Source organism: Schistocerca piceifrons, chromosome 11 (assembly GCF_021461385.2).
Source record: "Schistocerca piceifrons isolate TAMUIC-IGC-003096 chromosome 11, iqSchPice1.1, whole genome shotgun sequence".
NCBI classification, from domain to species: domain Eukaryota; kingdom Metazoa; phylum Arthropoda; class Insecta; order Orthoptera; family Acrididae; genus Schistocerca; species Schistocerca piceifrons.
This window is the reverse complement of record NC_060148.1, coordinates 136,103,798-136,131,615: the sequence shown is the minus strand read 5'-3', so window position 1 is coordinate 136,131,615 and position 27,818 is coordinate 136,103,798. Positions and strand designations below refer to the sequence as shown.

At 39.8% G+C, this 27,818-nt stretch overlaps 1 pseudogene; it reads left to right on the top strand.

Annotated features, from left to right (window-relative positions):
* Window positions 1-11,691: 11,691 nt before the first annotated feature.
* Window positions 11,692-19,162, top strand: LOC124719808 (annotated as a pseudogene).
* Window positions 19,163-27,818: the final 8,656 nt, after the last annotated feature.

Genomic DNA, 27,818 nt, shown 5'->3' with positions numbered 1-27,818 from the left:
TTTGTTTGCAAATTTTATTTACAAGCATCAAACAGCAGCGACTTATTTTCAGTTATCTTTGTGGATACTGTTTACTTTCTAATTTCTTGCATGTCTGAATACTTACCAGGCATAGTCTAGCATCCTAATAACTGGGTAGTGTACAGTTTTTCCATCTATGGTATGAATAGGGACTGACTGCTCTGTTCAGATTTGAGCCTAGTTGGTGACTTAGCAAACAGCTCCAGGTGGTGTTGGCTTCGGCCACACAGCTTCAGTCTGTTGCCAATGGGCATCACTATAGAAGACTAGACATCTACTATGTCCCACACATCTCCCAATTGGTCAACTACTGTGGCCCTCTTTGGAACTGCCTGCACTGGAGCTGACCCCTCACCTGCAGTCGAGTCATAAGTAGCTCCAACAAAAGAATTTCTGAGGGGCTGACCAGAGTTCCACCCCAGATAGTATGACAAACAAGTTCTGGGAGCTATTTGTAGCTGACGAAATTCCTGAGCCAGATGAAGGCATTCCTCCTTTCCAGAACAAGCTTCTCAGTCCACAAGGTCTGGGCATTCACAGGGGGGGGGGGGGTATTTACTGGTAGTTGGGAGTTCCAACATTATGGGATATGGCTGCTGAGGAGGGGAAGGAATCCATTGTGCATTGTGCACTGTGCACATATAAGGAGGAATTTCGGAAGGCATTATCCTAGATGGGGAATTGGTGCTTCCAGATACCATGAAAAACAAAGTGTGCTGCCAAGTGCAGGTAGTGGCTCATGTTGGAACTAAAAAGATGTCTTGCATTGGATTGGAAGAGATTCTCTATGGTTTTGAGTGGCTAGTTGAAGTAGTGAAGATCAAGTCTTGGTTGTGATATGAAGGCAGAGCTGCCATCTGTAGCATCATATGCATAACCAACTGTGGTCCTTGGGTACAGAGGCCAGTGGATGGCTCGAATCAAGGGTCCAGATGGTTCTGCAAGCATGTAGGCAGAAGATTCCTTGACTTGCACCATAGAGCGGTGGGTTTCTGGGTTCCGCTTAGTAAGTCAGGAGTCCACTATACACAGGAAGTGGCATCTGTGTGAAGGGAACTGGGCAGTATTGTTAGGTTCCTGTGCAAGGAACATGTTCTTACAAACTGCTAGTGAAAAAGTTCAGATAACCAGCTTATGCAACAGACTGTACAACGATACATTGCCACCAACATACATCTCAGAAGGCTTAAGAAGACAGGATAAAAAAATGAGGGCTCCTATGGAAGCATATAGCCAGTCAATTCTCCATCATTCCAGTTGCAAGTGTGACACAATGTTAATGTTCATAGGTGGCCTAAGGTATCATCTATCAAGCACTGTATGTCAGCTAAAGAAATATATATCTAGTTGTAGATAACTGTGAAGACTTGGGAGCTCTACAAAATAAATAGTGACTAAAAGCATCATATATTGTCTAGCAGGATTGAAGCTAGGTTGGGTTGTAACCCTCTCAAAACTGACAAACTCACTCAAGGGGTCTGCACCTGGGATTATTCAAAAGGAAATCACTTTTGACATGAGTTAGCATTGACCCACTCAAGAGTCACCACACATAGTGCAACCAGTTAGGTTACTGTTAATAACTTGCCTAATGAATGAAAAACTTAATAAATTTAGACAGTGTTGTCTATGGAGTGCAGCAACCTGATGCTAACTTTGGTTCAAACAACTGTCAATATCATGTTAACATTTGTTTATTATTATCTGTTTCGGCTTTTGTTAAAACCATCTTCAGAGTTAACGCCCCCTATGGCTGGTGCTGGCAACAGATCAGTTCTTCACAATACCATGATCGTGCACAGCACCAGCCATAAGGGTTCAAAAAATTTGAGGATGGCTTTAACATAATCTGAAACTGGTAATAATAAACTAATGTTATGGTAATCTCGACTGCTGCTTTAATCAATGAGAGACATTATCTTGTTTACTATATTTTTATTAAAAACGGCCAATTTTGGTTTGATTGGTAGGTCATCTCCAGATCTAGGTTGGTGTATGGAAGAATGATGTGCAACAATACAAAAAATTATTTGAGTTCCACTATAATGCTTACGCTTACAATGGTACAGCAAATGACATTAAAACATGAAATTATTTGTACTTGTTTCAGCCAGGTGTAGTTTGTCACTGGTGCTAAAAATGTAACCTAAAACAGTGTTACACAAAGTAAAACCGCACAAGGTACACATTTGTCAACAACCATAAAATCAGAAGTACTGACAATAGCAATAAGATGATTTTACATAGCTGGAAAGAGGGGTATCTTGATTGCTTGAAGAGCAGCAAATTTATACTTCCAAAAGAAATGAGTATTAATGAACAAAACATATTTTCCTACACCACTTATTTATATTTATGACAATGTTCTCCAGTAAACATACGATCTCCAGTGGCTCACTACTCCCATCAATGTGGATTTTTTTCATGTCTGCCAGCCATGGAAAGATGGTGGTTGGTGCATACTGGCCTGCATAAACATACAGGTGTTATTTGTCACACAAACTGCTGTGACATGTGGTACACCTCTGTGGCCATTCTGTTTCCCCTCACTATTATCTTGCAACTGTCTCAATACGTACTGTAATTATTCTCTAAAACACAGCTGTTTTTATAACCAGATTCTGTTTCCTACTTGAATCAGATTTTCAAGTAATAATCCTTTATTCTATAAATGGTAAGTTCTTCCAGTTGTGTTTTAAGAAATGAAGTATCCAAACTATACAGGTCTGATGTGTGTTTTAAAAGTACGATTCCTATCTCACAAAATATATAAACATACACAGAAACATACACATTACAGTAAGATTGTTTCTCACATGTGTGGTTTCACTTTTATCATGGGAGACACATTGTTTCAAATTTCACGATCTTATCAATATCATTGCAAGAATTTCATCTTATGCCACAACCATGACACTGAAAGTGAGTTACCTGTTCCAGTATTACATTATTTGTAACAATTTTTGATCTGATATATGAATTTTCCCTTGACTACCGTAACACTTGTTTTCTTAATGGAGATTTTCATGTGACATTCAGAAGCCAACAAATCAAGATGATAGACAGCTCTCTGAAGATTCTCTTCATTTTCTTCAATTGTTATGAATCATATGGATATGAGCAGGGAACATAGTTCCAGAAATGAAGACATTAGGAATGAATTGCAAGTTGATTCAATGCACATGAAATGGAAATGGATGGTGGGAACATGTAAATAGAAAGCCTGAAAGCAACTTCCTAAACTAATTCTTGATTACAAACCACAAGGGGCAAGAAAGAGGTGAAGATAACAGAAGGGATTGCTAGAAAATGTTGACCAGCAGAGGTGAAATCACCTAACACATGATGAGAGAAGAACAAAAGGAAGGATTATGTAGTGCATTGTACACAATCAAATTTATTAGATCAACATAATTTCTCTTTACAGATAATAAACTTGAGAACGCGATCGGCTGAGGGCATGTCATCAGCTAAAATGGAAGATGTATCAGGCGACAGCTGTAGATGGGCGCGTAACAGAGTAAAATAGAGGCACTCAAGTGAAAGGTGTCTCACTGTCCACAGTTGAGAGCAATGGGGGCAAAGCGGGGGAGGATCGCCACTTAAAAGATGTCGATGTCAAAAGACAGTGCCCTGTCCGGAGTCTAGTTTAAATTACCTCCTCCTGACGACAAGTTCGGGAGGAAGAGGTCCAAGCACAAGGAAGAGCTGTCACGTCCCTCGATTTATTATTGGGAAGTGTAGACCAATGTGCTTGCCATGAAAGAGCAACACGACGACATAAAACACTCTGTAGATCGGCGAAGGGAACCATGCGAACAGCAGGCTGAAGAAGAGAGACTGCAGCCTTGGTCGCTATATTGGCCGCCTCATTTCCACGGATATGAACGTGTCCTGGGATCCAGAGGAACGCCACAAAAGAGCTCGAAATCTAAGCAAAGTGTTGACCCAATGAGTTAGAAATTGCGACGAGGTCCACTAAGGCATCATGCACGACAATGAGCTCAGAGATCAGGGAGAGACTAGGAGCGCCAGACAACCGTCGAATTCAACTACAAATTTCAGAGGAGGTAGTGAAGGTGTTAAAAGAGCGAGTAAAAAAGTCCCAGCTTGCCTTCTTGCTATCGCGGATGGTATCGCGCACGTAACTGCTTATAGTGGATACACTTGGCCGAAGTAGGATGGTGGCGGAAAACGCTAAGAGCACGTCGCCGCTCACGTATTGCGTCATGGCATGCGTCGTTCCTCCAAGCAAGTAGGGGGCCTGAGGGCAAATCGGAGGTGCAAGGTATTGAATGATATGTGGCTGTAAGAATAACTTCTGTAATATGAGTGACCTGTTGGTTGACGCTGGGAAAGTGACGGTCATCGTATGTTGCTAGAGACGAAGAAAGTGTCCAATCGGCTTGGGCAAACTTCCAGCGTCTCGGGCACATAGATGGCAGTTGTGGCTCCAGTTTAAGGACACATGGAAAATGGTCACTCGAGTGTGTATCATCAAGAGCGAACCATTCCAAGCGCCGAGCTAGCTGAACAGTACCGCCCAAAAGGTCCAAATGAGAGAAATTTGTCGTGGAGGCAGACAAAAACGTAGGGTCCCCAGTGTTGAGGCAAACTAGATCCGCTTGGTGGAAGACATCAATCAATAGGGAGCCTTGCGGACAAGGACGTGGAGATCCCCAAATCGGGTGGTGGGTATTGAAGTCCCCAACCAGCAAATGGGGGGGGGGGGGGAGCGGGAGCTGACCAAGGATATGAAGGAGATCACCTCTTGCCATCGGTATGGACGATGGAATATATCAGTACAAAGAGAGAGGATGTATCCAGAAAGGGAAAGACGGACAGCAACAGCTTGGAAGGAACTGTTTAAGGGGATTGGGTGATAATGGACAGTGTAATGGAGAAGAACCGGGATTCCTCCATGTGCTGGAGTGCCATCAACAGTGGGGAGATCAAACCCGACAGACTGGAAATGAGGGGAAAGAAGTTATCATGGGGATGCAGCTTCATTTCCTGAAGACAGAAGATGACCGGCGAGTAGGATCGTAAGAGGATCGACAATTCATCCCAATTGGCTCTAATGCCGTGGATATGCCAATGGATAATGGACATAGGCGGGACAGAAAAGGGAAGAATCTTATCACGATGGCTCTCAACTCAACGACTGCTGAGGGTCGGCGGCCGACAGTGAGAACGGCATTCAGCCAAAGGCAGAATATCCTGATCCATAGGTTGTTTGGGAGCAGCTCCTGCCACCAGCTATCTGCCGGTTGATCGGCCGCCAGCAGTGCACTTTGGCGACACGGAAGATGGCCGAGGGCGGTTACCGCCAGGTGGCGCTGTAGATGAGACACGCCGCGGCGGAGGAGGAGAGGAACTGGGTTTCTTATGAGCCTTCTTGGAAACAGGACGTTGAGATGAGGGAGGAATCGACGGTTGTGAAGTCAGGGTACATAAAAAAATCTTGACGAGTAGGCTCCTTTTTGAATGCCGGATGTCTGATTTTGGGGCTCGCGATTCAGCAGAGGATGAAGGGTGAGTCGTAGAGTGAGCAGGTGATAGTGGAGAGGTCGAATGGACGACCTTTGCGCTGGCCGATCTGACGATCGTGGCACTAAAGGTGAGATCACAAGTCTGCATCTACATCTACATGATTACTTTGCAATTCACATTTAAGTGCTTGGCAGAGGGTTCATCGAACCACAATTATACTATCTCTCTACCATTCCACTCCTGAAAAGTCCACGGGGAAAACGAACACCTAAACCTTTCTGATAGAGCTCTGATTTCTCTTCTTTTATTTTGATGATCATTCCTACCTACATAGGTTGGGCTCAACAAAATATTTCCGCATTCGGAAGAGAAAGTTGGTGACTGAAATTTCGTAAATAGATCTCGCCGCGACGAAAAACGTCCTTGCTTTAATGACTTCCATCCCAACTCTCTTATCATATCTGCCACATCCTCTCCCTTATCACGTGATAATACAAAACGAGCTGCCCTTTTTTGCACCCTTTCGATGTCCTCTGTCAACCCCACCTGGTAAGGATCCCACACCGTGCAGCAATATTCTAACAGAGGACGAACGAGTGTAGTGAAAGCTGTCTCTTTAGTGGACTTGCTGCATCTTCTAAGTGTCCTGCCAATGAAACGCAACCTCTGGCTCTCCTTCCCCACAATATTATCTATGTGGTCTTTACAACTGAAGTTGTTCGTAATTTTAACACCCAGGTACTTAGTTGAATTGACAGCCTTGACAATAGTACTATTTATCGAGTAATCGAATTCCAACGGATTTCTTTTGGAACTCATGTGGATCACCTCACACTTTTCGTTATTTAGCGTCAACTGCCACCAGCCACACCATACAGCAATCTTTTCTAACTCGCTTTGCAACTGATACTGGTCTTCGGATGACCTTACTAGACGGTAGATTACAGCATCAGCTGCGAACAACCTAAGAGAACTGCTCAGATTGTCACCCAGGTCATTTATATAGATCAGGAACAGCAGAGGTCCCAGGATGCTTCCCTGGGGAACACCTGATATAACTTCAGTTTTACTCGATGATTTGCCGTCTATTACTACGAACTGCGACCTTCCTGACAGGAAATCACGAATCTAGCCGCACAACTGCGACGATACCCCATAGGACTGCAGCTTGATTAGAAGTCGCTTGTGAGGAACGGTGTCAAAAGCTTTCCAGAAATATAGAAATACGGAATCAACTTGAGATTCCGTGTCGATAGCGGCCTTTACTTCGTGGGAATAAAGAGCTAGTTGCGTTGCACAAGAACGATGAGTTCTGAAACCATGCTGTGTTTTCGCAACCATTTACAATGGGTTCGTGGACTAACTGTTCGAAATAATTTTCGGAGAGAGCATTTAGGACAATCTCTGAAGATGTTTTCTGCCTACCACCGGTTTTGACAAGTATTTTTGCCAACATATCGAGGTAAGGTTGAAGGCCCCACCATGAGTGGGGTATTTATTTGTTATGAGACTCAAATTTTCTCTGAACTGTTCAGCAACTATATCATCGGAGTCTGGGGGTCGGTAGAAGGAGCCAATTATTAACTTAGTTCGGCTGTTAAATATAACCTCCACCCCTACCAATTCGCAAGGAGTATCTACTTCGACTTCACTACAAAGTAAACCACTACTGACAGACACAAACACTCCACCACCAATTCTGCCTAATCTATCTTTCCTGAACACTGTCTGAGACTTCGTAAAAATTTCTGCAGAACTTATTTCAGGCTTTACCCAGCTTTCTGTACCTATAACGATTTCAGCTTCTGTGCTTTCTATTAGCGCTTGAAGCTCAGGGACTTTCCCAGCACAACTACAACAATTTACAACTACAATTCAGACTGTTCCTTGATCCAAGAACGTCCTGTATTTGCCATGCACCCTTTGAGATTGCAGCCCACCCCGTACTTTCCGGAGGCCTTCTAACCTAAATACCCGCCCAGTCCACGCCACACAGCCCCCGCTACCCGTGTAGCCGCCAGCTGAGTGTAGTGAACTCCTGACCTATTCAGCAGAACCCGAAACCCCACCACCCTATGGCGCAAGTCAAGGAATCTGCAGCCAACACGGTCGCAAAACCGCCTGAGCCTCTGATTCAGACCCTCCACCCGGCTGTGCACCAAAGGTCCACAGTCGGTTCTGTCATTGATGCTGCAGTGGTGAGCTCTGCCTTCATCTCTTAAGCAAGACTGGCAGCCTTCACCAAAACAGATAGCCGCTGGAATGCAGGGAGAATTTCCTCATATCCAAAGCGACACACGTCATTAGTGCTGACATGTGCCACCACCTGCAGCTGCCTGCACCCTGTGCTCTTCATGGCATCCGGAAGGACCCTTTCCCCATCAGGAATGACTCCACCCGGAATGCACACGGAGTGCACACTGGATTTCTTCCCCTCCTTAGCCGCCATATCCCTAAGGCCTCCATTACAAAACAAATGCCTAACGACTGCGCCACAGTCTGCCTGAATTTACGATTACAGTAACTGAAACTCGAAATTACACCTCCTATACGAAACTCACACGAAATTTAAGTAAGAATCTACGAAGTAAACACAGAAAAGAAGCCATATACGTACCTTTCTGCACTGTCGATGTGCACCAATTGGGAGCTCAGGCCACCTTAGTGGGCCAAGGAGATGCAAGGACAGTGCTATATTTACCTGTGAGAGGCAAAGTGGGCTTTTTACTGGCAAATAACTTACGAGCAGCAAATGTCGACACCTTTTCCTTCACTCTGATTTCCTGAATAAACCGTTCACCTCTGAAAATGGGGCAATCTAGAGGCAGCAGTGTGGTCACCCAAACAGTTGATGCAACGAGGGGATGGAGGTGGACAAGCACCCTCATGAGCAGCCTTGCCACATAAAATGCATTTGGCCAGATTGGAACACGACTGGCTGGTATGATTGAACCGCTGACACCGATAGCAACACATAGGGTTGGGGATGTAAGGGCAAACTGAAATTATCTCATAGACCGCTTTTATGTTCGATGGGAGTTGAACTCTGTCAAATGTCAAGAAGATAATAAGGGTTGGAACCAAGTCCTCGTCAACCCTTTTCAAGACTCGATGAACAGCCGTTACACCCTCGTCAGACAGGTAGTTTTGAATTTCCTCGTCAGACAATCCGTGGAGGGAGCTGAATTTAGTATGCAGTGCGCTTCCACCTGGACAGGGAAGTTCGCAGCAATTTTTGTGCCAGGAAGGCACTGACTGCTTCTAATTACAAGGTGCTGTTTCGTAAACAGGAACAAGACTTTCAGGACCCGCAACTGCATCGACACCTTTCTGAATGATGAAAAGGTTTACTGTGGAGAAGTCGTGACCTCCGTCCAACCGAGAAACAACAAGGAACTGTGGCACTGATGGAAGAATTGTATGTGACCGAGATTCATTTAACTTTCGCTTGTGAGCGAAAATTGTAGTCGTAGAGGAAACCATTGCGGAAGTATCCCTCATGATTACCAGCGTCGCCAATGGCGCGCTACTTCCTTGTGGGGGCCCTCTCTGAGGGCTTTCCCCCCTTAGGTGATTGTCCACACCTCAGGTCACACCAGCCGAGAAACGGACGGACGGACCAATCGGCACGTTCGGAAGGTACCAGCTCGGGTAATCACCCCTCCCAGGGCTAGACCATTACCAGGGGGTACGTACGTGTCCTACCTGTCTACCCGGGGCTGGGAATTACGCGTTACCTCGTCACCGGCTACACGTGGGAATGCATGGGTCGGCCTTCAGACATGCACAGAGAGGAAAAAAGAGAAAGGAAAGGAAAGGAAGAGAGGTCTCGAACGCCACAGCGGATAAGAGGGTAAGGAGAAGAGACAAGGAGAACAGAAGGACAGACAGACTTTCCAGCGGAGAAAGTGAAGAAGAGAGACTGTCTTACAGTTATGAGCGTCCGTCTCTGGACATAGGCACAATCCATACTCCCAGAGGGGGAGAAGGAGAAGTGGAGAGGCAGAGGCAGAGGCAGAGGCAGAGGCGAGGTGCGGTGAGGTGAGGGACATGGGGGCTGGGGAGGGATGTGGAAAAGGAAGGTATGCAGTCCAGAAAGGAAAGAGGGCCACATTAGCTCGGAGTCCCGTGCTCGCCACACACATATCCACAAAAGAGTTGTGGACCCCCTGGGGTGGGGGGGTCCACGTGGTGTTTCCCATACAGTATACCAATGGAGGAAATTCTTTCCGGACACATGGTGGCAATTATGAAGTGTAACTAGTCCACCTGCTGGCATTTCCATATGACTTGCCATGCCAGTTGCCAGTGACTGCAGGACTTCCAGGAATCATGTGGTTTTTTTGTAAAGACAAATGAACAAATTTTCAATACTGAATTTTTGTGATTACATTTTAAATGCACATCCATTTACGGTTCTTCCTCTGCTTGACATGTGGATTAAAGTTCTTTTAGCATACATTTAGCCATTTTTTTATGAATGGTCTAATTTATAAGCATATTAAAGGTTTCTTTTGTTACATAATAAATATTTTACATTAATGTTGATGAGACAGGAATTTTTACACCCAGTACTCAACTGCTGAATATGAAACCTTCCTCTAATTATTGATCCAAAATAGTGTGCCTTCATTATCGTGTGGTTGATTGCTTTAAATCTTAAACTAAGCATAAGCATACAAGCTGTTTAAGATTTAATTCACTCATTTTTCTGTGTGTCACTCTAGGAGCAAGCTGATAGTCTAGCCCACATGGAAGGAAAAATGGTAGTACTTACAAATTCATTTTGTTCTAATATTAAATCTACACTTGCTGTGGGTATCAAACATTTTATCCCAGAGCAACACAAAGCTGTTCCCATTTAGTTCTCATGTTTATATTATGCTGTGTTGAAAGAAAGAACCACACCAGAGAAAAATCAGTGTGGCACAATTTAATCGTTCAACCGAAAAGCTAGGAATTTAATTTTATCGATATTTTGCAGCTTCAAACGCGTACTGAATACACTCGAGTTATGAATTAAAAAACGCCTTTAGTCACAATTTGTCGTGTTTTATTCCATAAACGATGCATTTCGGTCAATGTGGGTCCATCTCCAGGAGTATTTCGTCTTAATACATGCTTTATTCGTCTTCTTGAATGAAATTAAATGCATATTCCTGTCATACAAAGGTGTGATGTTAGGTTAAGAATTTCGAAAGCCACACGCAGAAAAATGTGCGAAATAGTAAAAAAGATGGATAGTGTAAACTTACCAAATAATATAAGAAAAGCGTTTTTAACGCTTTAGTAACACCGTAAGTTTTCTGCTCCATCGTTTTCACGCATATCATTTTATTCAAGAGGCACCTCTCTGAACAACGTCTGTAAACACTTTGCAGATGTTTTTCTACATGGTATGGTCTGAGGAGCATTTTTCATAGTGCTGAAGATACAAGTATTAAACAATTGACATATGCAGGAAAAAACTGGCATATGCAGGAAACAACTTGAGAACAGGTATTTAAAATTACAAAGGCAACTGTAGCTTGCGAAATTTGTTTGTTCATTTAACACCGACTCTGGTTTTTTGGTTCTATGGAGGTGTATCTCCAATTGTTCTAACAGATTTAGGGTCATACCATTGGATTCATTATGTAATACTACAAAATTGTTTTCTACATTGTTAATGACATGTTTCGTTTCCAAAATGTGTTGTGAAATGAGTGGTTTGTTCAAAAGCATGTAAATACATGTTCTTAAAAATGGGTTTTTAAGTTCTTGCTTGCTTTCCTTACGTAGTGGGCAGGGCAACTGGGGTGTGATACTTTGTACACCCAACTGTTTTGGTTGTTTGTATGCATATTTCATTTTATGTTATCGATGAGTAAGTTTCCTAATTTATTATTAGTTGAGAATGAAACTGTTACATTTGTCGTTTTTTTAAAAGGTTAGTTATTTTTGTGAGATGGGGGTCCAGGTACAGGAGACTGGCGAATATGTTCTCTTCTTTAATAGTGTTGTCATTTGTTGTCTTGCTTGTGTGTATTTGTCTGTCTAAATTGTCAATTGATTTGGTTGTGTAGCCATTGCCTATGGTAATTCTCTATTGTATCCACCTCATTCTTGAGGGTGTTTCCTTCTACAGCAAGGTAGTGCCCTCTGTGTAGCATGGACCTAAATGCGGCTTGTTTATGCATGGTGGATGATATGAGTTGTCCAGTGTAATGTGTGTGTGTGTGTGTGTGTGTGTGTGTGTTTAACTTATGTTTTCGTTGATGGTTGGTGATTTTAAGATCCAGGAAATTTATGCTTTTGTTGTCCTCATGTTCTACTGTGAATTTTGTGTGTTTGTGGAAAGAATTGAATACTGCTAGTAGTTCTTTGAACTCATTTTTTGTTCCATCAAATAGAACAAAGGTATCATCAACATATCTCCAGTAATATCTTATTTTACTTTTGAATCTATTGTTTTCATTAAAGAACTTACTTTCCAGATGATTGAGAAATATGTCTGCAAGAACAATTGATAGGGTACTGCCAATGGCAAGACCTTCATTCTGTTGGTGAACTTTGCCATTGAACGTAAAGTAATTGTGAGACAATATTAGCTGCAACATGTACTTGACTTCTGATATTTCTGCAGTGGACAATTTTATAATGTGATTAAGTTTTCAAAAATTACGTCTATTGTTTCTACAGTTGGTACATTTGTAAATAGGTTAGTTACATCAAAAGAGGCAAACCTGACACCTGCAGGAATATTTATGTCTTTAAGGAATAAGGAACTAAAATTAATGTTAACTGAGTATGATTTATCAAATACATAGTACTGCTTCAGAATTTTGTTTAGTAATTGGGAGACTTTGACAGGTGTATTCCCAGAAATAACAGTAGACCTCAATGTAACTTGCTATTTATGGGTCTTAGGTTGAGCTCAGTCTTAGGTCTGTGGGATTTATTAAAATCCAAGTTCTTGCTTCTTTTTCTGTGAAGGAGAAATTGCATTTATTAACAATTTTTCTGTTTTATTTACGAATTTTATAGTTGGATCTTGCTTGAGCTCTAGACATTCATTGGTGAATTTAACACTAGCTTGTAATTCCTGTATGAGTATGCTGCTTTCAGTGCCCAGCTGGGCAAATTCAATTTAATTTTATCCATATTTTGGAGTTTCGAATGCGACTGTACTGAACATGCACGAGGTACGAATTAAAAAACGCCTTCCGTTAATTTTTCGTGTTTTATTCAGTACATTATGCATATCTGACCGTGTGGGTCCCTCTTCAGGTGTAATTCGTCTTAATACTTGCTTTATTTGTTCTCTTGAGAGGGATGAAGTGCATATTCTTGTCATGAAAAGGTTTGATATTAGTATATGAATTTGCAAAGTCAGACGCAGGAAATACGTGCGAAAAGTGAAAAAGAAAATTGTAACAGTTTAATTCTTAGGTAATAATAAATTAGGAAAAAAGCAGAAACTTCAAAACCAGTTCTCAGGAACATGTAAATTCTTTCAGGCTCAATCACTCCAAAAAAATCAGTCACTTCACAACATATGTTGGAAACGAAGCATGTCATCAATCCAGAAAACAATCTGGTAGTACTGCTTAATGTAGCCAATGGTAAGACCCGAAATCTGTTTGAACAACTGGAGATACACCTGCAGAAAATCAAATACCAGAGTTTATGTTAAATGAACAAACAGATTTCGCAAGCCACAGTTACTTTTGTAATTCTGAAGATATGTTATGAAGCCATTTCCTGCTTACGTCAACTGTTTAATAATTATATCTTTAGCACTATGAAAAACGTACCTTTGATCACTCCACGTACAAAACATCTGTGAAGTGTTCCCAAACGTGTTCGGAGAGGTGCCTCTCAAATGAAATGGTATGCTTGGAAACGATGGAGCAGAAAACTTACGCTATTACTAAAGTGTTAAAAACGCTTTTCTTGGATTACTTGGATAAGTTTACACTATTCAACTTTTCTACTATTTTGCACATTTTTCTGCGTGTTGCTTACGAAAATTGGGATCTGAACATCAAACATTTCCATGATAGGAATATGCATTTGATCTCATGCAAGAGGACAAATAAAGCAGGTATTAAGACGAATTACACCTGAAGATGGCCCCACACGGTCAGATATGCATAATGTACTGAAAAAACACGAAACATTGTGACAGAAGGCGTTTTTTAATTCATACCTCGAGTGTGTTGACTACAGTCACGTTTGAAGCTGCAAAATATGAATAAGATTAAATTGAATTTGACCAGCCAGGCACTGAAAGCAGTATACTCATACACTAATTACAAAATAAAGTTCATGAAAGAAAGTGCTAGAATTAAGTTCACCAAAGAATGTCTACCATGTGGATTTCGTCCTAATTATGTCAAAGTGAAGATCAAAGACAAGTATGTTGCAGCCCAGGTTGCCAAAATGAAATGTGAGAATGTGAAAGAAGTCAGAAGTAAAATCGTAGTATAAGAAGAAAGAAGATATTGTTAAGTGCTTTTGTAACACCTATTTACAATTACCTAATACTCTACACCATTCGAACTAAAAGCTGCTAAGTAGTATGTAGAAAGACTTGTAAATAAAATGCAGACTGAAATCACACTCAGGCACCAAAAATGAATGTTAGTCTACTACATAAAATTTTCTAAGGATATTCTTATTTCTTGATAGTTGCTTGAATTATCAATATTTATAGTTTCAGTATTTTTGAAGAAGTCTATAAATATTGTTATGTCTAGGATAATTAATATTGATATAATAAATACTCATTGTTAGGGTGATGATTAAGGTAATTGATTTAGGTTGAGGTATTTCGTTTGATGCAATTTTTGTAATATAAATAAATAGAACTAATATACCACCAAGAAATGTTAAGAATAAAATATATGATAGTCAACAGCTTTCCATTATTGTTTCTGTTACTAATCCAACTAAGAAAGTTTGAATGTTAATGAAAAGTATTATTGATATTGGATGTCTTAATTTAATAAAATTAATATTTATTACGTTTGACAGTATTTTAATTATTATTTTAATCATTTCAGGGGTTGGTTTATTTAAAATATCGGTTTTCTGGACCGACGATGGAAGCTTTCCACCTCTGAAGTTTTAAAAGTGGGGGCTACACTTATATCCCATTTACAACACCGGTGTGTTTTTTTTAAACTATTAAAACTAATGTTTATATTCTCTGTTTTTACATCTTTGTTGGTATATTTTGCTGGTGTTTATGTTTTCTTCTAAATGTAAGCATTTATTAACGGTTCTTTTGAGATTGGAGTATATTGTTCTTTCTTTCTTTATATTAATTATTGTTTTTCTTATTGAATTTGGTTATGATTATTTCTTTCCAGTTATTGTTTTAGTTTTTTCTGTTTGTGAAGGTGCTTTCGGTCTTTCTATTTTGGTTTCAATGATTCGGTCTCATGGTAACGATTTTTTTAATTCTTTTGGGTTATCTTCATGTTACAGTATTTATTTGTAACTATTTTTGATCCCTCTGTTTATTAAATAATTCTTTAATGTTTCTGTCAAGTTTTGTTTCATAATGTGTGTGTACTCATATGCTGATTTAAATATTATTAGATATTATTTTGGTATTGCTTATTTTTCGTTTAGTTTAATTTTGTTGAGTTTTTGAATTTGTTCTTTAATAATTACTGCTAGAGATTCAGTTTATTTGAGTTATCATTCTAATTGTTTACTTTTATGGTTTTAATTTTAATAATTATGCTTTATTGTTCATTTGCTAGGTTGCATCTTCTTAGTTTTTATATATTTTTTGAGGCTATATTAGTTCCTACTTTGCTTTTGATGTTAGGTTGAGGTTATCAGCCTGAGCGTTTGCAGGCTGGTGTTTAATTTTTATACTTTGGTTGCTAGATTACCTTTGTTGTTCGTTTTATTTAAGGTTCATGATTTTTCTAACACTTTGTATTTCCCTTTATTGGTTTATTTTATAATTTATGTATTTCTAATTGTGGCTTTTTTAGTTAAGACATCAATATTTTTGGTTCATTAAGGTTATTTCTTTTTTGGGTTTAAGGTTTAATTATTTTTGATTATATTTAGGTTTATCTGGTGGAGTTATTAGATTTATTTGTTTTCGTCAGGTTGATTTGGGGTCTTTAACTGAATATTCTTCTGTTGGTCATAAGAATGGTTATTGGTGGATTGGTAACTATAAATTGATGTGGTTGTATGGGCTCACTTTCTTTAATGGTTGGTCATGGTTTATATTCTTCTGGACTATTCTGTTTATCTAGTATTATTTATGAACATTTAGGTACACAAAGATTATTAATTAACAAGGGTTCAATTAATTTAATACCTAGAATGGCTTCATGGTGATTCCTTTTAAGATCATCAAATATGGCTGATCCTCCATCACTAAATTTGGTAGGTGAACTTAAGATTATTAAATAGAATTATGTCTTTATCTTCTTTTAGATTATTTGCTCTAATCTTTTTATCTTTTTTGGAGCTGTTTATACTTTGTATATATATTCTTATTCACAGCATGGAAATGATTATTCTGGGGTTTATACTTGTTCTCTTGGTTATTTTTGTGAATTTCATCTTTTACTTTTGTATTGATTGCCTTTGAATATTCTTTCTTTAATGGGTGAGTATATCTTTGTATACATTGCTTCAGTATTTCAATTTAAAATATTGTTTTGTGGAATCAATGATATGAAGTTTCTCATCTTAGGCCATGAATTTATGTTGTATTTGTTCTTTGTGTTTTTTCTTTGTTCTTTTCTGGAACTATAATTTTTATTTTAGGTATTTATTATTTAATAATTGATTGTAGAGTTTGTGTTGAATGAGCACTTTTTAATTTGAATGCTTCTACAGTTGTTATAACTCTAATTTTGGATTGAATATCTCTTATTTTTATGTCTTGTTATGTGTATTTCTTCTTTCGTGATTTATTATAGGGAGGATTATATATCAGGAGAAGCAAATATAAATCGTTTTATTATAATTGTTTTAATATTTATTCTTCCTATAGTGTTTTTAATTATTAGTTCTAATTTGATTAGAATTTTTTTTAGGATGGGTTGGTTTAGGTTAGGTTTGTTATTGTTTAGTTATTTACTATCAAATTGTAAAATCTTATAGTGCTGGTATATTAACTGCTCTCTCAAATAGTATTGGCGATGTTGCTATTTTAATTCTATTGCTTGAATATTAAATGTTGGTGGTTGATATTATGATTTTATTTCTAATTGTTTTGAAGTAAAAGTTATTGCTACATTAATTGTTTTGGCAGCTATAACTAAATGAGCTCAAATTCCTTTTCCTTCTTGACTTCCTGCTGCTATGTTTGCTCCTACTCCTGTTTCTGCTTTAGTTCATTCTTCTACTCTTGTTACTGCTGGAGTTTATTTATTGATTCGTTTTAGACCAATATTAGATACTTAAAATTTTTGTTGCTTTTTACTTTTAATTGGTTGTGTAACTATATTTATGGCTGGATTGGGTGCTAACTTTGAATTTGATTTAAAGAAGATTATTGCTTTCTACTTTAAGACAACTTGGTTTAATAATAAAAATTTTGGTTGTAGGTTATCTAAAGTTAGATTTCTTTCATTTATTGGTTCATGCTTTGTTTAAGGCATTATTATTTGTGTGTGCAGGTTAAATAATTTATAATTTAAAGGATTCTCAAAATAGTCGTTTTATGGGATCAATTGTTAATTTTATACCCTTAACTTCTGTTTGTTTTAATGTTTCTAGTTTGTATCTGTGTGGTACCTCTTTTGGCAGGATTTTATTCAAAGGACTTGATTCTTGAAATTGTTTAAGTTCAATTAATTGTTTTTTTCTACTGGTTTAACAGCTGCTTATTCTTTCGTTTACTATTCAGTATCTAGGGATAATTTTTATTCTTGATTTTATTTTGATGATGAGGGTTAATATATATCATTTGGTATGATTCGTTTATTATTTGTTGCTGTTTTTGGTGGTAGTCTTGTTAGATTTTCCCTATTCCTCATGTGATTGCTTTTCTTTATTATTTGAAGTTTGACGATTATAGTTGTTTTAGGTGCTTATTTGGGTTATCGTATTTCTAAGTTTGATTGTTCTCACAATTTATTTTCTGCACGTATGCTTTATTTTGTTAGATTTGCTGGTTCTATATGATTTATAACTTTTCCTTCAACTAAGTTTGTTAAATATGTTCCTTTTAAGTTGGGTTAGTAATCATCAAAATCATTTGATATGGCTGGGGTGAGTTATTTGTTGGCCAAGGTTTATATAGATTATTTATTTAGTTAATTGGTTATATCCAGAGTTGATGATTGTAACGTTATGATTTATCTTTTAACTTTTATTTTTTGAATGTTAATTTTAAGAATGTTATTTTTCTTATACTTAAATAGCTTATAATTAGAGTGTGACACTGAAGATGTTAAGGACGTATTTTTACTTTTAGGTATTTACAAATGTTAATATTTTTACAGTGAAAATGTAATGTTTCATTTTAACAATATAAATTTTAGGAATGTTAACGGAGTTTAACTGCTAATATAAAAAGTTTGCAGCTTTCATATTGGCTTTACATCTCCTTAATTGGAACTTTATAGTTAAAATTTTATTATTAACAGTAATACACCTGTTTTTGGCTTCAGTTAATAAGAATAAGGGTATTTTATTTACCAATGTTTGAGGTTGAAAATGACTGCAATATTTCGCTTCTTATTCTATTTAAGGTTGATTGATTATATCAATACTTTCTGAATGCTACCCAAATGTTATAGTTAATTACAACCCTTTATTCTGCTCATTGTAAGGCTCCTTTAATTAATTTGTGGCATAGTCCACGTAATAGGACTAGGATAAAAAATACAGTTGATACTGTTGAGATTATAATGTCTGAGGTTTTGAAAATAATTACAATTGGACAATTAATGACATTTCTACATCAAAGATGAGAAAAATTACTGCGATTAGGAAGAACTGAAGGGAGAACTGTATTCATGCTGATCTTTTTGGATCGAATCCACACTCAAATGGTGATCTGGTGCTGCATCAGCAGCCAGACAACCAACCATCCAACAAAACAGTTTTACAAAGGAGTCATTAACCAAACTCATATCACGTTTAGTGTAAAAGAACAACATTTACTCAGGAAAGCGCTAAAGTACAACATAGAACCCAGATTAAGTACTAACAGACTTAGAACCTCATCACAGACATTAAAAAAGCAGCTTATTTAGCTAATCTTAATAACACTGAACAGACTGTCCTAGCACACAACGTAAATACAATTATTCAGGAAAGCTTAAGTAACGTTTATCAAACCACTGAAGCAGTGCATCAAGGGAGAAAGCTATTAAACAGCATAATCATGAAACTCAATAACAATGACATGATGCTGAAAGCTGACGAAAGCAATTCTGTAGTAATTATGAAAAACGATGAATACATCTTTAAAGCAGTTTCTGTTTTCTGAAAATAACGTAACAGAGCTCAAGCAAGATCCAATTATAAATTTCCAAAATAAAATCAGAAAAATGGTTAATAAATGTAATTTCTTCTTCAGAGAAAAAGAAGCAAAAACATGCATTTTAATGAATCCCACAGCCCAAAGACAGAGCTCAACCTGAGAGACCGAGCACGGTGCTGCAGTGGTTAGCACACTCGACTCGCATTCAGGAGGACAACAGTTCTAACAACTCCAGCCATGCTGATTTAGATTTCTGTGATTTCCCTAAAGCATTTCAGGATAATGCTGGGATGGTTCCTTAGAAACGGCATGGCCGATTTCCTTCCAAATCCTTCCCTAATCCGAGCTTGAGTTCCTTCTCTAATGACCTCTTTGTTGACATGACATTAAACACTACTTTCCTCCTCCTCCTCCTCAACCTAAATCTCAAGTTACATTGAGGTCTACTGTTAGTTCTGGGAATACACCTGCTTTTAAAGTCTCCCAATTACTAAACAAAATTCTGAAGCAGTATTCCTTAAAGAGATAAATATTCCTGCAGGTGTCAGGTTTGCCTCTTTTAATGTAACTAACCTATTTACAAATGTACCAACTGAAGAAAAAATAGATGTAATTTTTGAAAACTTAATATCATATAAAAAATGTTAACTGCAGAAATATCAGAAGTCAAGGACAAGTTCCAGCTAATATTGTCTCACAATTACTTTACATTCAATGGGAAAGTGCACCAACAGAATGAAGGTCTTGCCATGGGCAGTACCCTATCAATTGTTCTTGCACACATATTTCTCAATCATCAGGAAAGTAAGTTCTTTAATGAAAACAATAGATTCAAAAGTAAAATAAGGTATTACTGGAGATATGTTGATGATACCTTGCTTCTATTTGATGGAACAAAAAATGAGTTCGAAGAACTACTAGCAGTATTAAATTCTTTCCATGAGCACATAAAATTCACAGTAGAACATGAAGACAACAAAAGCATAAATTTCCTGTACGTTAAAATTACCAACCACCAACAAAAATATAACTTTAGCATACACCGAAGACACACAAAAACAGATATTACACTGGACAACTCATCATGTCATCCACCACACAGAAACAAGCTGCATTTAGGTCCATGCTACACAGAGTACACTACCTTGCTCTAGAAGGAAACACACTCAAGAATGAGGTGGATACAATCTTTACCACTATTTCGCACACATTTTCTGCATCTGACTTACGAAATTCGTAACCTAACATCAAACTTTTCTTCACAGGAATATGCACTTCATCAAATTCAAGAGAACAAATAAAACATGGATTAATACGAATTACACCTGAAGATAGAAGACAGGATCCGAAACGCAGCGTGCACTGAATAAAACACGACAAATTATGACTAATGGCGTTTTATAATTCATACCTGGAGTGTACAAATTTCTAATTTCTTTGTTGCTTGAGGGTTCTCATCTACTACAAGTAGAACATTGCCTATATTTTGCCAATCTATACAAGGAAAGTTCTGCAGAAGTAGTCACATCTTGATCGGATTTCGTAGTGCTAAGATGGGTAACTTGCAGTACGTGTTCAGAACGTAAAACTTTACACTTCACAAAAAACGTAGGAGCCCACCACTACAGTATCAATGAGTCACAGCTGGAAATGGTCCACTCATACAAATATCTGAATGTAGCAATTTTTAGGAATTTGAAAATCAACAATCACACAGACTCAGCTATAGGTAAAGCCAATGGCAGACATCAGTTCAGTGGTAGACTACAGAAAAAACACTATGCGCCTCAAAGGAGATGGCTTATTAACTCTTGCGACCCATTCTAGTACAAACCTGAAGCATTCAGCACTTGTATGAAACAGGACTGACGTGAGATACTGATCATATACCATGAAGAGCAGCTCAAATGGACACTGCTTAATTTGAACCGTGAGACAGCATTATGAACATGCTAACAACTACTCCTTGACCAATGGTGCAGCAGCAAGTAGTATATAAGTGCTTCTACATCTAAATCTCCATCTAGAGATGCTCTGCAATTCGCTCAAGTGTTTGACAAAAGTTCGCAGAACCTCTTCGAGAATATTTATCTCCTCTTCTACTCTCAAAAACGATGTGGGGGAAATGTGAACACTATCTTTCTGTGCAATCTCCTTACTCTCATGTTGGGGACCACACTTTATAGTTTTCATAAGCTGCTATTTTTCTACCATACAGTTATCTTCTCTAAATCATTTTGGATTTGTCTTCATCTGATGAGTTTACTAGAAAATAAAGATCTGTAAACAAAGACCGCTGCTCAGATTGTCTCCTATATCATTTACATAAATTAGGAACGATAGATGCCCTAAACCATTTCCTTGGGGAACCAACTAATTACTTCAATCCCATTAGAAGACTTCCTGTCAGTTCCTATGAACTGCGAAAATCAGGAATCTAGTGCCATGAGTATGACAATCTGAAGGCACATAATTTGACTGGAAGCCACTTACGACAAATGATGTTAACAGCCTTCTAAAAAACTATAATTATGGTATCAACTTGAGATACGCTATAACTAGCATTTATCACCGCATGTGAATATGATACCAGCCATGCTTCACAAAGACATATTCTGAATCTCCGCTGATTATGTGCCAATAGATCATTTTCTTTAAAGTATTTCATAATGTAGGATCTCACCATTTGTTCCAGTAGCTGGGTCCCATATTTCGCATGTAGTGACAAAATGTCGGCTGCAATATGAACATGACCTCATGCTTGTGAGGAACTACCTAAGACATGAAGACTTTTACAGTGACTCCAGCTACATGACATCAAAACAGAAGTAAAGATACACTATGTGATCTTAAGTATCCAGAGACCGGACTGAAAATGTCTTACCAGTTCACGGCGCCCTCCATCAGTAATGCTGGAATTCAATATGGTGCTCACCTACCCCTAGCCATGATAACAGCTTCCACTCTCGCAGGCATATGTTCAGTCAGGTGCTTGGAGATTTCTTGGGGAATGACAGCTCTTTCTTCATGGAGTGCTGGACTGAGGAGAGGTATCCATGTCGGTTGGTGACGCCTGGTTCGAAGTCTGTGTTCCAAAACAACCCAAATGTTTCCAGAATGAGATTTCCACTCTGCAGCGGATTGTGCGCTGATATGAAACTTCCTGGCAGATTAAAACTGTGTGCCGGACCGAGACTCGAACTCGGGACCTTTGCCTTTCGAGGGTATGTGCTCTACCAGCTGAGCTACCCAAGCACGACTCATGCCCTGTCCTCACAGCTTTACTTCTGCCAGTACCTCGTCTCCTATATACCGGCCCAGCACACAGTTTTAATCTGCCAGGAAGTTTCAACCCGAATGTTTTCTATAGAATTCTAGTCAGGACTCTGTGCAGGCCAGACCATTACAGGGATGTCATTGTCGCGTAACCACTCCACCACAGGCCATGCATCATGAACAGATGCTCGATTGTGTGGAAAGATGAAATCGCCATTCCCGAATTCCTCTTCAACAGTGGGAAGTAATAACGTGCTTAGAATATAAATGTAGACCTGTGCTGTGATAGTGCCACGCAAAACAGTGGGTGCAAGCCCCCTCCATGAAAAACATGACCACATCATAACACCACCACCTCCGAATCTTACTGTTGGCACTATACATGATGGCAGATGACTTTCACTGGGCATCTGCTGTACCCACACCCTGACATCGGATTGCGACATTGTGTACCCGGTACCATGATTCATCACTCCACACGTTTTTCCACTGTTCAATCGTCCAATGTTTAAGCTCCTTACACCAATCAAGGCGTCGTTTGGCATTCACTGGCTTGATGTGTAACTTATCTACGTCTACGTGATTACTTTGCTATTCACAATGATGTGCCTGGAAGAGGGTTAAATGAACCACCTTCAAGCTGTCTCTCTACCGTTCCACTCCAGAACGGCATGCGGGAAAAACGAACAACTTAAATTTTTCTGTGCGGGCCATGATTTGCTTTATTTTATCGTCATGATCATTTCCCCCTATGTAGGTGGATGCCAACAGAATGTTTTCGAAATCGGAGGAGAAAACTGGTGATTGACATTTCATGAAAAGATCCCATCGGAACGAAAAACACTTTTGTTTTAATGATTGCCACTCCAATTCACGTACCATGTCTGTGGCACGATCTACCGTATTTCGCGATAATACAAAACGAGCTGCCCTTCTTCGTACTTTTTCGATGTCATTCGTCAGTCCGACCTGATGCGGATCCCACACCGCACAGCAGTACTCCAGAATGGAGCGGGCAAGTGTGGTGTAAGTCGTCTCTTTAGTAGACCTGTTGCACCTTCTAAGTGTTTTGCCAATGAATCACAGTCTTTGGATTGTTCTATCCACAATATTATCTATGTGATCGTTCCAATTTAGGTTATTTGTAATTGTAATCGCTAAGTATTTAGTTGAATTTACAGCCTTCAGATCTGTGCGACTTATCATGTAATCGAAATTTAGCTAGTTTCTTTTAGTACTCATGTGAATAACTTCACACTTCTCTTTCTTCAGGGTCAATTGCCAATTTTCGCACCATACAGATATCTAAATCATTTTGCAAGTCGTTTTGATCATCTGATGACTTTACAAGACGGTAAATGACAGCATCATCTGCCAACAATCTAAGCCAACTACTCAGATTGTCTCCTGTCATTAACATGGATCAGGAACAATTGAGTGCATGTAACACTTCCTTGGGGAACGCCGGATATTAGTTCTGTTTTACTCTATGACTTTCCGTCTATTACTACGAACTGTGACCATTCTGACAGGAAATCATGAATCCAGTCGCACAACTGAGGCGATACTCCGTAGGCACACAGTTTGGTTAGAAAACGCTTGTGAGGAACAGTGTCGAAAGCCTTCTGTAAATCTAACAATATGGCATCCATTTGACATCCCCCGTCAATAGCACTTATTTTATGAGCATAAGGAGCTAGTTGTGTTTCAGATGAACGATATTTTCTGAAACCGTGCAGACTGTGTGCCAAAGTTTTCTTCGAGGTACTTCATAAGATCCGAACACAGAATATGTTCCAACACCCTACTGCAAATCGATGTTAGTGATATAGGTTTGTAATTCAGCGGATTACTCCTACTTCCCTTTTTGGGTGTTTGAGGGACTTCAGCAATTTTCCAGTCTTTGGGTACGGATCTCTGTGAGAGAGTGGTTGTATACAATTGTTAAATATGGAGCTATTTTACAAGGATATCTGAGAGGAATCTGACTGGTTTACAATCTGGTCCGGCGGCCTTGCCTTTATTAAGTGATTTAAACTGCTTTGTTACTCTGAGGATATCTTCTACTATGTTTCTCATCTTGTTTCTCTCTTGTTTTTACCCCTTGTACCTGTTTCTTGCTTCTCTCTGTGGTTTTCTTTTCCTGTTTCCTCCACAGTAGTGTTGGTTGTCCGACTTGTTATTTTGGTTCTGCCTTTCTCCTGTCATTTTGGTGTATGCCTCCTTTTCCTTCTTTCCATTGCCTAATTCTTTTACTGATGACCTCGCAGTTTGGTGCCTTCCCCCTCCCCCTCTTTTATACCACAAACCATCCCTTTTGGGGTTCTCCCATAAACTGTCAGACAGGTGCCCACTTAGCTGACCTTGACCAACTTAACCACTTCTATCTTAATACAGGAGCACCCACACTCCTTTCCCACTCCATACACACCTACTCCTATTTGGACATATACTTCTGCATCACCCAGGTTGCCCATGGTCTCAAGTGGTCCATTACTTCAGACACCTACTTGAGCGACCATTACCTGTGTGCTATCCATATGCTGACTCCTACCACACCTGCATGCACACCCACATAGCAGGTTACTAAGGCTAACTGGGGGCTTTACTCCTCCCTGGTGGCCTTTGACGAAGAAGATTTCACCAGTTGTGATGACCAGGTGGAATATCTCACAAACATTATCCATACTGCTGCAGAACGTTCCATTCCTCACGCTTCCCCTTTACCACTCCATGTCCTGGGGCATGTAGATGTGCTATCTGTGTTTTCAACCGTCATCCTACAAAGGCAAATTGCATTCATTATACAGCAATGCATGCACAGTGTCGTGTTTTTCAGGTCAGCAAAAAGCTTGCTGGATTTCATTTACATGTTCTTTTAACAGTTCCACTCCCACTGTCATGTGGCCGAACCTCTGTCGGCTCTCTGGGGCCAAGATCCATTCTCCAGTTTCCAGTCTGACGGTAGCAGATGATGCTGTTGTAGACTCCACTATGATCTCGTAACGCCTTGGGCCGCCATTTTGCGGAAATTTCGAACTTTTCCCACTATCCCTCTCCTTTCCTCCACCCGAAACGAGCAGAGGAGGCTGGGGCAATACCCTTCTCAAAATAGAGTGTGCTACAATGTCGCTGATACTATGAAGGAGCTAGTTCATGCTCTCACTTCATCCCGACCCTCCACCTCAGGGCCAGATCTGTTCACATTCAGATATTTTAGATCCTTTGTCTTGCAGGCAAGCACTTTCTGCTTAATATGTACAACCTCACCTGGGCAGAGGACACGTTTCCCAGGCACTGCTGTGAAGCCAGTCATACCCATACCTAAGCCTGCGAAGGACAATCACCTTCCTTCTAGCTACCACCCCATCTCTCTCACGAGCTGTGTTTGCAAGGTAATGGAACATACGATTCATGGCCAGCTGGTATGGTGGCTAGTCTCTCGCAGTTTGCTTATGACTGCACACTATGGATTTCGAGTGTGCTATTCTGCAGTTAACCATCTTGTCATTTTGCCCACCAATGTCATGAACGGTTTTCTGCACAAACCCCAGGGTGTGGCTGTCTCTCTCGATTTGGAGAAAGCCTACATCATGTGCTGGAGGACTGTTATCGTCTGCAGTCTACGTGTGGGGGCTTCTGTGGTTACATGCCCAATTTCCGTGAGGAATTTTTAAGAGAGACTTGTCAAGGTATGTGTGGGTTCTGCCTTGTCGGACACCTTTATCCACAAAAATGGTGTGCCTCAGGGTTCTGACCTGAGCATTGTCCTCTTTGCTATTGCCATTAACCCTATAATGCCCTGTCTCCCTCCTGGTACCTACAGCTCTTTTTGTTATTTTTTCCATTCATTGCAGTTATCCACGGACCTTTCTCATTGAGTAACATCTTCAGCGAAGTCTCGATCGTCTTTTCTCATGGAGCATCGACAATGGCTTTCGCTTTTCCACTGACAGAACAGTTGGTATGAATTTCTAGCATGCAGTTGATTCCTTCCATTGTCTTTACATCTTGGCCCTGTTGCTCTTCTCTTTATGGGAACTGAAATACCTAGGTCTCTTGCTCGGTAGGAAAGTTTCTTGGTCCTCCCACGTCTCACCTGCAGACCACTGTATGCGATCCGTCAATGTTCTACACGTCCTCAATGGTACGCCACCATCCTCAGTTTGTACTGATCCCTTGTCACTTCGAAATTAGACTACCGGTGCTTTGTTCATGCATCTACACTTATGGCTCTTGCTCCAGCAGCTTAACTTCACACTACCTGCAACTTTCCTTGTAGGTGTGAACCCTTGACAATCTCTGATTCGTGTGGTGGCGCACGTTCACCTTGGCCTTTATTTGCTTCCTTGGGACACTACTCCAGCCTTGCTCTATTCCATTGTTGCACGACATGTGTATGGAACGCCATGATAGTACCTTTGTGTATACTGTCGTTTCTCAGACTGACAATGGTGTCGGTATGCCTTTATCATTGGCGATGTTTTACGGTATCGGCTTCCAGCACACTGCTCAGTAGCTACAGCAGAGCTCCGCACCCTGTATCAATGCTGGAGTACATCTGGTGACAGCCTTTCCAATTGTCATCTGCTCACTATCAGTGACCTTCAAAGCCTCTGTGCACTGTACACCGCCCATCCCTTAATGCAGTGGATCCAGGAAAACTGTCACTTGCTCACTCTTGATGGAGCCACTGTGATGTTTGTGGGTTCCTAGTCGTGTTGGTCTGACAGGAAATGTGGCTGCTGATGCTGCTGCCAAGGCTGCATTCCTTGTACCTCAGCCCACTAGTTCTTACATTCCCTCTGGTGATCTGTGTGTTGCTGTCTGGCAGGAGGTGGTGTCACTTCAGCATTGCCGCATGTCCTCCCTTCGTGGGAATAAGCTCCAGGGTTTTCAACATCGGCTTGGACAATCTCCTCTCGACCTTCTCCCTGCTGCAGACAGGTCATTTTAATTTCGTTGTGTATTAGGCGCTGCCTTTTTAGCCATCAGCATTTGATAAGTGGCGCTCCCCCACCAATTTGTGCACATTGCACCCAACTTGTAACTGTCTGCCATTTCCCGAGGAATGCCCTTTTTTAACTGTTCATATACCTGTTTGGATTTGCTGTCTGAGTTTTTGGCCATCTTTTCTTAGTGAATGATGTGCGGGCTGTTGTCTGCATTACACTTTTTATCCATCATAGCGATATGGCAAACCCCATTTAATTTTTAGTTATGGACCTCTGTTTCCCTTTAATGTATTTTGTAGACATTTCTCCATGTCCCTGTGTTTAGGTGTCTTCTCTTCAGTCAATTAGGATTAATGTGTGGCAATTGTTATCTCCTCTTTTTCTCCATGTTTCACAGTTTTTACATGGGTGCACATGATCCTAGTTGTTTTTACACCCTGACACAAAATACCAGCAAATGTGCCTGTGAACAACCAAAATTTTATTTCACAACTTCATATTTTGAGGTACAGGTTAAATATTGGACTACCCCACACGTACACTATGTGATCAATAGTATCCCTACACCCCCAAAACATATGTTTTACATATTAGGTACATTGTGCTGCCAGGTA